The following is a 12,681-nucleotide window of genomic DNA, read 5'->3' as shown; positions in this document are numbered from 1 at the left end:
TTAGATACACAGATCAGCAGACAGTATCACACAGGATAGGATTAGATAAACAGCTCAGCAGACACTATCACACAGGATAGGATTAGATACACAGCTCAGCAGACTGTATCACACAGGACAGGATTAGATACACAGCTCAGCAGACAGTATCACACAGGATAGGATTAGATACACAGCTCAGCAGACTGTATCACATAGGATAGGATTAGATACACAGCTCAGCAGACTGTATCACACAGGATAGGATTAGATACACAGCTCAGCAGGCAGTATTACATAGGACAGGATTAGATACACAGCTCAGCAGACTGTATCACACAGGATAGGATTAGATACACAGCTCAGAAGACAGTATCACACAGGATAGGATTAGATACACAGCTCAGCAGACAGTATCACACAGGATAGTATTAGATACACAGCTCAGCAGACAGTATCACACAGGATAGGATTAGATACACAGCTCAGCAGACAGTATCACACAGGAGAGGATTAGATACACAGCTCAGCAGACAGTATCACACAGGAGAGGATTAGATACACAGCTCAGCAGACAGTATCACACAGGATAGGATTAGATACACAGCTCAGCAGACAGTATCACACAGGATAGGATTAGATAAACAGCTCAGCAGACAGTATCACACAGGATAGGATTAGATACACAGCTCAGCAGGCAGTATCACGCAGGATAGGATTAGATACACAGCTCAGCAGACAGTATCACACAGGAGAGGATTAGATACACAGCTCAGCAGACTGTATCACACAGGATAGGATTAGATACACAGCTCAGCAGGCAGTATCACGCAGGATAGGATTAGATACACAGCTCAGCAGACAGTATCACACAGGAGAGGATTAGATACACAGCTCAGCAGACTGTATCACACAGGAGAGGATTAGATACACAGCTCAGCAGACAGTATCACATAGGATAGGATTAGATACATAGCTCAGCAGACAGTATCACACAGGATAGGATTAGATACACAGCTCAGCAGACAGTATCACAAAGGATAGGATTAGATACACAGCTCAGCAGACAGTATCACACAGGAGAGGATTAGATACACAGCTCAGCAGGCAGTATCACACAGGATAGGATTAGATACACAGCTCAGCAGACAGTATCACACAGGATAGGATTAGATACACAGCTCAGCAGACAGTATCACACAGGATAGGATTAGATACACAGCTCAGCAGACAGTATCACACAGGATAGGATTAGATACACAGCTCAGCAGACTGTATCACACAGGATAGGCTTAGATACAGAGCTCAGCAGACAGTATCACACAGGATAGGATTAGATACACAGCTCAACAGACAGTATCACACAGGATAGGATTAGATGCACAGCTCAGCAGACAGTATCACACAGGATAGGATTAGATACACAGCTCAGCAGACAATATCACACAGGATAGGATTAGATACACAGCTCAGAAGACAGTATCACACAGGATAGAATTAGATACACAGCTCAGCAGGCAGTATCACACAGGATAGGATTAGATACACAGCTCAGGAGACAGTACCACACAGGATAGGATTAGATACACAGCTCAGCAGACAGTATCACACAGGATAGGATTAGATACACAGCTCAGCAGACAGTATTACACTGGATAGGATTAGATACACAGCTCAGCAGACAGTATCACACAGGATAGGATTAGATACACAGCTCAGCAGACAGTATCACACAGGGTAGGATTAGATACACAGCTCAGCAGACTGTATCACACAGGATAGGATTAGATACACAGCTCAGCAGACAGTATCACACAGGATAGGATTAGATACACAGCTCAGCAGACAGTATCACACAGGGTAGGATTAGATACACAGCTCAGCAGACTGTATCACACAGGATGGGATTAGATACACAGCTCAGCAGACAGTACCAACAGGATAGGATTAGATACACAGCTCAGCAGACAGTATCACACAGGATGGGATTAGATACACAGTCCAGTAGGCAGTATCACACAGGATAGGATTAGATACACAGCTCAGCAGACAGTATCACACAGGAGAGGATTAGATACACAGCTCAGCAGACAGTATCACACAGGATAGGATTAGATACACAGCTTAGCAGACGGTATCACACAGGAGAGGATTAGATACACAGCTCAGCAGACAGTATCACACAGGATAGGATTAGATACACAGCTTAGCAGACGGTATCACACAGGATAGGAAAAATTCTTACCTGGGATTTTACTTTCCTTGAGTCCGTAGGCAGCACAGAATGGGTTAACTTTGTTCTCATCCGATCCTTGGACCGCCCACCTAGATAATAGGTACAGATTAAAACAATTAACTCATTAGTAGTGACCTATAAAGGTTGCCTCCTCCAGAACCTCCTTGTGTTAATACAAATAGACTCAGACCAAGAATTATGCCAAGAAACAATATAAGAAATTTATTAGGGAGGGTATACTTGTGCTGCCTACGGACTCAAGGAAAGTAAAATCCCAGGTAAGAATTCTTCCTTTCCCATTTCGTCCTACGGCAGCACAGAATGGGATTTTCATAGATCACAAGGGGGGGTATCCTCACTCAGAGCTGCAGACAGAACCCCGGTACCAAAGGCTGAGCTCCTAGCGTTAACATCCAAACGATAATGCTTGACGAAGGTCAGGGATGAAGACCAGGATGCTGCATTGCAGATTTCTTCAATCGAGACCTGTGCGACTTCTGCCCAAGAAGTAGCCGTGGCCCTGGTGGAATGTGCTCTCACTGGAAATGGAGGTGGTATCTCTTCCAGAGAATAGGCTTCCATTATTGTGGCTTTGATCCATCTTGCCAAAGTATCCTTAGAAGGAGAAGAACCCTTTCTTGGCCCAGAGAAGAGGACAAAAAGGTTTTCTACTGCTCTGAATTCTCTTGTTCTTTGCAAATAGATAAGTAGAGCTCTTTTAACATCTAATGTATGTAAGAGTTTCTGGTTCTCGTCCAGAGGCTCAGGAAAAAATACTGGGAGGAACGACTCTATTTTTGTTTGCTGTTGAAGGGATTTTAGGCAAAAAGGCTGGCATAGTACGAAGTAGAACCCCATCTGGCAGGAAACGTAAGTACGGGAATTTTGAAGATAATGCCTGAAGTTCCCCCAGTCTTTTGGCAGACGTAATTGCTGTGAGGAATAGAGTCTTGCAGGAAAGCCATTGGTAGTCTACTTCTTGTAATGGCTCAAATGGGGGAGCTGCAAGCCTTTTTAGTACCAGAGAAAGATCCCAGATGGGCACTGGGTCTCTATGAATAGGTTTGAGCCTCTTGATCGCCTTGAAAAAACGGAATATCAAAGGATGATGAAGGAATTCATTCTCTGTTAGAGTTTATTGCCGTCATGTGGGATCTTAGCGTATTTGGCTTGAGCCCTTTCTGGAACCCATCTTGGAGGAACTGCAGGATGGCAGAAATATTGATGGTTTCATGGCTGGTCTGTGACATCCAGGATAGAAATTTTTGCCAGACTTTAGCATATCTTCTGTTGGTAGAGTCTTTCCTAGACGCCAGTAGGGTGTTGCTTACTGATTGTGACAAGCCCCTTCTCTCTAGTCTACTTCTCTCAGCCTCCAGGCCGTAAGGTGTAGACGTTGTAGATTCTGATGATACAGGTCCTTCTGCAACAGGAGATCTGGCCGCATGGGGAGTTTCCAGAAGTTCCCCCTCGACAAGTGAAATAGAAGGGGAAACCACGACCTTCTCGGCCAAAATGGCGTGATCATAATGGCCTGAGGCTTCTCCTCTGCTATCTTCCGAAGAACTCTCGGGATGAGAGGTACCGGGGGAAATATATAGACGAATAGGCGTTCCCAGCTGGAGAAGGCGTCCACCACTGTTGGACTGTCGAAGCTGTTCAGCGAACAAAACCTGCTCAGTTTTCTGTTCTCTGCTGTCGCCATCAGATCCCATGCAGGAGAGCCCCACTTCTCTGTAATTTGGTGAAAAAACGGACTGATTGAGCTCCCATTCGGCTTGGTTCACCGTCTTCCTGCTCAGATGATCCGCTTGCGTATTGCAGCAGCCCCTGATATGCGCTGCTTTTAGTTCCAGCAGGTGTGATTCCGCCCAGCTGAAAATAGTTTTGCACAGCTCCAGAAGAAGTCCGCTCCTCGTACCTCCCTGTTTGTTCAGGTAGAATACGGTAGTCAAGTTGTCCGAACGGATCAGAACGGATCTCCCTACTATATCGGACTTGAAGTGGCGAAGAGCCAACAGAACCGCATTCAGCTCTTTGTAGTTCGAGGATTTCATCCTGTCCTCGTGTGTCCAGAGGCCTTGCATCCACTTGTTCAGAAGAAGGGCTCCCCATCCTTGGCCGGAGGCATCCGTAGTTATGATCACTGAAGACAGGAACTGGAAGCTCTTCCCTTTGACTAAATTTTCTGTGCATAACCACCATCTGAGGGACCGAATTGTCGCTGGATTCAGCCTTATTCTCGCGTCCAAACTGAGTCTGGAGCGTCGCCAAGCTCGCAGCATGTTCATCTGAAGATCCCTGCTGTGGATATTTGCCCAAGGGACAGCTTCTGAAACTGACGTCATATGACCCAGAGTCTTCATAACCCTTCGTACTGAAGGAGAGCGGAGGGACATCAGAGTTTTCATTTCCTTCTTCAGTGCTTCCACCTTTGGCATAGGAAGATAGAGCTTCATGGCGACAGTATTCACTAGGAACCCTAGGAAGATCTTGGAAGTTGCTGGGACCGTGTCTGATTTTTCCCAATTTATTAGGAAACCCACAGACTGTAAGAGGTTCACTGTTTGTTCCAGATGTTGATGCAGGAGTTTCTCCGTACCGGCTACCAGCAACCAGTCGTCTAGGTATGGGAAGATCTGGATCCCCCTCAGGCGAAGTTCTACTGCAATAAGTACTGCTATCTTTGTGAAGATCCTCGGGGCTAAACATAACCCGAAGGGAAGAGCTCTGAACTGGTAATGCAAAATTTCTCTTCCTCTTTTGATGGCAACTCTCAGGAATCTTCTTGACTGTGGATTTATAGGAACATGCAGATAGGCGTCTTTGAGATCTAAAGAAGCCATGAACAGGTTCTTTCTGAGGACAGCAGCAATGGATCTCATCGTCTCCATTTTGAAATGGATCTTCTTTAGATGATGGTTTAAGTAGCGCAAGTCTATGATCAGCCAACTCTTCCCATTCCCTTTGGGTACGCAGAAAATTCTGGAGTAGATTCCGGAGTTCTTTGAATCGTTTGGAACTGGTTCCAAAGCTCCCTTTTCTATGAACTCCCTTAACAGAAGAAAGATCTGTGGATCTCTTGGTTTGTTCACAGTAAACCTGTCTCTCGGTGCGCGACTGAACTCCAGATTGTAGCCATTTTGTATGATGTCCAGAGCCCAGCTGTCTGATGTAATTTGAAGCCAGCTCCGGTGAAAAAGGGATAATCGACCTCCTACCCTTACAATTCTGGCGTCAGAATTCCTGCTTCTGAGGCCTATTCTCTTCAGTCTTCCTTTTAGGTTTCTCCGACGAACCCCAAGTTCTACGGTCAGTTCTTCCTCGGCTTGAGAGACCTCTATAGCCTGATCTTCTGGGATCCTGTCTGTAGGCACGAAAACTCCTGGGTTTCTCCTTCCGCTTGGCTTGAGGAAAACTTAGTACTTTATCCTCCATATTCACCTTCAAGAGTTTATCCAGGTGAGACCCGAACAATTCTCCTGGCTCAAAAGGGAGGGAACATAAATTGTTCTTAGAAGATGGATCCCCAGACCAGAGCTTCAACCAGAGCGATCTTCGTATGGAGTTGGTGAGAGCCATGTTCTTCGCCGTAAACCTTATCGTGTCTACTGGGAAATCACAGAGGAATTCCGCCGCCAGCTTCAGGTTAGGTATTTGCTTCAGGAGGTCTTCTCTGGGGACACCGTCTTCAATGTCCCTGCCAAGATGGCTTAACCATACTCTAAGAGCTCGCGCCACTGGGACTGACGCCATGGCCGCTTTATTAAGAGACGCTAGATAGGTGTGAGACCTCTTAAGGAGGCCATCCGCCTTCCTCTTCATAGAGTCCTTCAATAAAGCCGAGTCATCCGATGGAAAGAATGATTTTCTGGCTAATCTCGTCACTGCTGGGTCTACCCTAGCAGGGCCTTCCCAGCTCGAGGATTCCGCTGGATCTGTTTTATAAACTGCTCTGAATCTGGAGCCTAAGTTCAGCCTTGCCACTGGATGTTCCCACTCCTTACGCATAACTGCATCAAGAACAGGGTGACCTGGAAACACCGACGCCTTCTTCTTCGGAAAGTAGAAGAGATTATCCTCGTCATAGCTACTGGCCTTTTCCTTACTGGTTTCCATGATACTCTTTACCTCCTTAATAAGATGATTCGTGTCAGATTTATTGAATAGAAAGTTATCCTCTAGAACCGGCGACTCCGAACTAGAGGAGACTTCACCTTCTGACCGTGAATCCCCAGAAGAGGAAGATGGAGACCAACGTCTCCTCTTTTTTGATGACTTTTTAGGCTTAGTTTGTTTGAGGAAAGCCTTGAACAGAGACATCATCTTGGTGGTGTCGTCATCTGATGTTTCATCTGGATGGGAACACTGCTCGCAGATGTTAGAGGTATGGTCTTCCAGTAAGGGCTGCAGACAGGAGATGCAGAGTGCAGGTTCAGCTCTCTGTTTCTTCTTAGCAGGTGCAGTTCCCTGTGCGTCCTGGAAACACCTGAGGCAGAGATCCTGCAGGAAGTCATCAGGAAGGGGTTGGTCACAACCCTGACACAATCTGTGTCTGCTCTTGCGAGCCCTCTTGCTGGATGTGGAGGACATCTGTAATAAAAAATGAAGGTATAAATCATTCAAAATAACAGCAGGGCAATGAGGGGTTAACTGCCTGACAATAGGACAGGCAAATACCTTCAAATCGCTAGAGCTCAGCTGCCTAGGCACCAGGGCATCTGAGCTCTGCATAGTCCCGCTTTTTATACCTGAGATTTGAATTTGGCGCCCGAAGGAATGGGCGTGCGCCTATGACGTCAGACACCGCCGCGTCTGCGTTCCACGATGCGTTCCACCTGCGAAACCGGAAGTAGAAGATAGCCGGCATACCTGAGCGGCACAGCGCTTATCAGCCAAACCAATGGCCGGACGCTGAAGGGACGCAGGTGGGAGGTAAGCGGGACGAGAGTGGAGCCAGGGAACCATACATGGCTGTAACCACTCTCCGGCCTGGACCTTGGAAACAACAAGGTACAAACGGCCATCTCCAAGGTGGATCCATAGGTGGGCTTCATCCTCCGATGAGGACAATAAAAAAACACAAGGAGGTTCTGGAGGAGGCAACCTTTATAGGTCACTACTAATGAGTTAATTATTTTAATCTGTACCTATTATCTAGGTGGGCGGTCCTAGGATCGAAGGAGAACAAAGTTAACCCATTCTGTGCTGCCGTAGGACGAAATGGGAAAGGATTAGATACACAGCTCAGCAGACAGTATCACACAGGATAGGATTAGATACACAGCTCAGCAGTCAGTATCACACTGGATAGGATTAGATACACAGCTCAGCAGACAGTATCACACAGGATAGGATTAGATACACAGCTCAGCAGACAGTATAACACAGGAGAGGATTAGATACACAGCTCAGCAGACAGTATCACACTGGATAGGATTAGATACACAGCTCAGCAGTCAGTATCACACAGGATAGGATTAGATACACAGCTCAGCAGACAGTATCACACAGGATAGGATTAGATACACAGCTCAGCAGACAGTATCACACTGGATAGGATTAGATACACAGCTCAGCAGACAGTATCACACAGGATAGGATTAGATACACAGCTCAGCAGACAGTATCACACAGGATAGGATTAGATACACAGCTCAGCAGACAGTATCACACAGGATAGGATTAGATACACAGCTCAGCAGACAGTATCACACAAGATAGGATTAGATACACAGCTCAGCAGACTGTATCACACAGGATAGGATTAGATACACAGCTCAGCAGACAGTATCACACAGGATAGGATTAGATACACAGCTCAGCAGGCAGTATCACACAGGGTAGGCTTAGATACACAGTCCAGCAGTCGGTATCACACAGGCTGGGATTAGATACACAGCTCAGCAGACAGTATCACACAGGATAGGATTAGATACACAGCACAGCAGACTGTATCACACAGGATAGGATTAGATACACAGCTCAGCAGGCAGTATCACACAGGATAGGATTAGATACACAGCTCAGCAGACAGTATCACACAGGATAGGATTAGATACACAGCTCAGCAGACAGTATCACACAGGATAGGATTAGATACACAGCTCAGCAGACAGTATCACACAGGATAGGATTAGATACACAGCTCAGCAGACAGTATCACACAGGACAGGATTAGATACACAGCTCAGCAGACAGTATCACACATGATAGGATTAGATACACAGCTCAGCAGACAGTATCACACAGGATAGGATTAGATACACAGCTCAGCAGACAGTATCACACAGGATAGGATTAGATACACAGCTCAGCAGACAGTATCACAAAGGATAGGATTAGATACATAGCTCAGCAGGCAGTATCACACAGGATAGAATTAGATACACAGCTCAGCAGACTGTATCACACAGGATAGGATTAGATACACAGCTCAGCAGACAGTATCACACAGGATAGGATTAGATACCCAGTCCAGCAGACAGTATCACACAGGCTGGGATTAGATACACAGCTCAGCAGACAGTATCACACAGGATAGGATTAGATACACAGCTCAGCAGACAGTATCACACAGGATGGGATTAGATACACAGCTCAGCAGACAGTATCACACAGGATAGGATTAGATACACAGCTCAGCAGACAGTATCACACAGGAGAGGATTAGATACACAGGTCAGCAGACAGTATCACACAGGATAGGATTAGATACACAGCTCAGCAGACAGTATCACACAGGACAGGATTAGATACACAGCTCAGCAGACAGTATCACACAGGATAGGATTAGATACACAGCTCAGCAGACAGTATCACACAGGACAGGATTAGATACACAGCTCAGCAGACAGTGTCACACCGGATAGGATTAGATACACAGGTCAGCAGACAGTATCACACAGGATAGGATTAGATACACAGCTCAGCAGACAGTGTCACACAGGATAGGATTAGATACACAGCTCAGCAGGCAGTATCACACAGGATAGGATTAGATACACAGCTCAGCAGACAGTATCACACAGGATAGGATTAGATACCCAGTCCAGCAGACTGTATCACACAGACTGGGATTAGATACACAGCTCAGCAGACAGTATCACACAGGATAGGATTAGATACACAGCTCAGCAGACAGTATCACACAGGAGAGGATTAGATACACAGCTCAGCAGACAGTATCACACAGGATAGGATTAGATACACAGCTCAGCAGACAGTTTTACACAGGATAGGATTAGATACACAGCTCAGCATACAGTATCACACAGGATAGGATTAGATACACAGCTCAGCAGACAGTATCACACAGGATAGGATTAGATACACAGCTCAGCAGGCAGTATCACACAGGATAGGATTAGATACACAGCTCAGCAGACAGTATCACACAGGACAGGATTAGATACACAGCTCAGCAGACAGTATCACACAGGATAGGATTAGATACACAGCTCAGCAGACAGTATCACACAGGATAGGATTAGATACACGGCTCAGCAGGCTGTATCACACAGGATAGGATTAGATACACAGCTCAGCAGACAGTATCACACAGGATAGGATTAGATACACAGCTCAGCAGACAGTATCACACAGGATAGGATTAGATACACAGCTCAGCAGACAGTATCACACAGGATAGGATTAGATACCCAGTCCAGCAGACAGTATCACACAGGCTGGGATTAGATACACAGCTCAGCAGACAGTATCACACAGGATAGGATTAGATACACAGCTCAGCAGACAGTATCACACAGGAGAGGATTAGATACACAGCTCAGCAGACAGTATCACACAGGATATGATTAGATACACAGCTCAGCAGACAGTATCACACAGGATAGGATTAGATACACAGCTCAGCAGACAGTATCACACAGGATAGGATTAGATACACAGCTCAGCAGACAGTATCACACAGGATAGGATTAGATACCCAGTCCAGCAGACAGTATCACACAGGCTGGGATTAGATACACAGCTCAGCAGACAGTATCACACAGGAGAGGATTAGATACACAGCTCAGCAGACAGTATCACACAGGAGAGGATTAGATACACAGGTCAGCAGACAGTATCACACAGGATAGGATTAGATACACAGCTCAGCAGACAGTATCACACAGGATGGGATTAGATACACAGCTCAGCAGACAGTATCACACAGGATGGGATTAGATACACAGCTCAGCAGACAGTATCACACAGGATAGGATTAGATACACAGCTCTGCAGACAGTATCACACAGGACAGGATTAGATACACAGCTCAGCAGACAGTATCACACAGGAGAGGATTAGATACACAGCTCAGCAGACAGTATCACACAGGACAGGATTAGATACACAGCTCAGCAGACAGTATCACACAGGATAGGATTAGATACACAGCTCAGCAGACAGTATCACACAGGACAGGATTAGATACACAGCTCAGCAGACAGTGTCACACCGGATAGGATTAGATACACAGGTCAGCAGACAGTATCACACAGGATAGGATTAGATACACAGCTCAGCAGACAGTGTCACACAGGATAGGATTAGATACACAGCTCAGCAGACAGTATCACATATTATAGGATTAGATACACAGCTCAGCAGACAGTATCACACAGGATAGGATTAGATACACAGCTCAGCAGACAGTATCACACAGGACAGGATTAGATACACAGCTCAGCAGACAGTATCACACAGGATAGGATTAGATACACAGCTCAGCAGACAGTATCACACAGGATAGGATTAGATACCCAGTCCAGCAGACTGTATCACACAGGCTGGGATTAGATACACAGCTCAGCAGACAGTATCACACAGGATAGGATTAGATACACAGCTCAGCAGACAGTATCACACAGGATAGGATTAGATACACAGCTCAGCAGACAGTATCACACAGGAGAGGATTAGATACACAGCTCAGCAGACAGTATCACACAGGATAGGATTAGATACACAGCTCAGCAGACAGTTTTACACAGGATAGGATTAGATACACAGCTCAGCATACAGTATCACACAGGATAGGATTAGATACACAGCTCAGCAGGCAGTATCACACAGGATAGGATTAGATACACAGCTCAGCAGGCAGTATCACACAGGATAGGATTAGATACACAGCTCAGCAGACAGTATCACACAGGACAGGATTAGATACACAGCTCAGCAGACAGTATCACACAGGATAGGATTAGATACACAGCTCAGCAGACAGTATCACACAGGATAGGATTAGATACACAGCTCAGCAGACAGTATCACACAGGAGAGGATTAGATACACAGCTCAGCAGACAGTATCACACAGAATAGGATTAGATACACAGCTCAGCAGACAGTATCACACAGGGTAGGATTAGATACACAGCTCAGCAGACAGTATCACACTGGATAGGATTAGATACACAGCTCAGCAGACAGTATCACACAGGATAGGATTAGATACACAGCTCAGCAGACAGTATCACACAGGATAGGATTAGATACACAGCTCAGCAGACAGTATCGCACAGGGTACGATTAGATACACAGCTCAGCAGACAGTATCACACAGGATAGGATTAGATACACAGATCAGCAGACAGTATCACACTGGATAGGATTAGATACACAGCTCAGCAGACAGTATCACACAGGATAGGATTAGATACACAGCTCAGCAGACAGTATCACACAGGATAGGATTAGATACACAGCTCAGCAGACTGTATCACACAGGATAGGATTAGATACCCAGTCCAGCAGACTGTATCACACAGGCTGGGATTAGATACACAGCTCAGCAGACAGTATCACACAGGATAGGATTAGATACACAGCTCAGCAGACAGTATCACACATGATAGGATTAGATACACAGCTCAGCAGACAGTATCACACAGGATAGGATTAGATACACAGCTCAGCAGCCAGTATCACACAGGATAGGATTAGATACACAGCTCAGCAGACAGTATCACACAGGATGGGATTAGATACACAGCTCAGCAGCCAGTATCACACAGGATAGGATTAGATACACAGCTCAGCAGACAGTATCACACAGGATGGGATTAGATACACAGCTCACCAGACAGTATCACACAGGATAGGATTAGATACACAGCTCAGCAGACAGTATTACACAGGATAGGATTAGATACACAGCTCAGCAGACAGTATCACACAGGATAGGATTAGATACACAGCTCAGCAGACAGTATCACACAGGATAGGATTAGATACACAGCTCAGCAGGCAGTATCACACAGGATAGGATTAGATACACAGCTCAGCAGACAGTATCACACAGGAGAGGATTAGATACACAGCTCAGCAGGCAGTATAACACAGGATAGGATTAGATACACAGCTCAGCAGTCAGTATCACACAGGATAGGATTAGATACACAGCTCAGCAGACAGTATCACACAGGGTAGGATTAGATACACAGCTCAGCAGACAGT

This window comes from Bufo bufo, chromosome 2 (assembly GCF_905171765.1).
Source record: "Bufo bufo chromosome 2, aBufBuf1.1, whole genome shotgun sequence".
NCBI lineage: Eukaryota > Metazoa > Chordata > Amphibia > Anura > Bufonidae > Bufo > Bufo bufo.
This window is presented reverse-complemented; position numbering follows the sequence as displayed.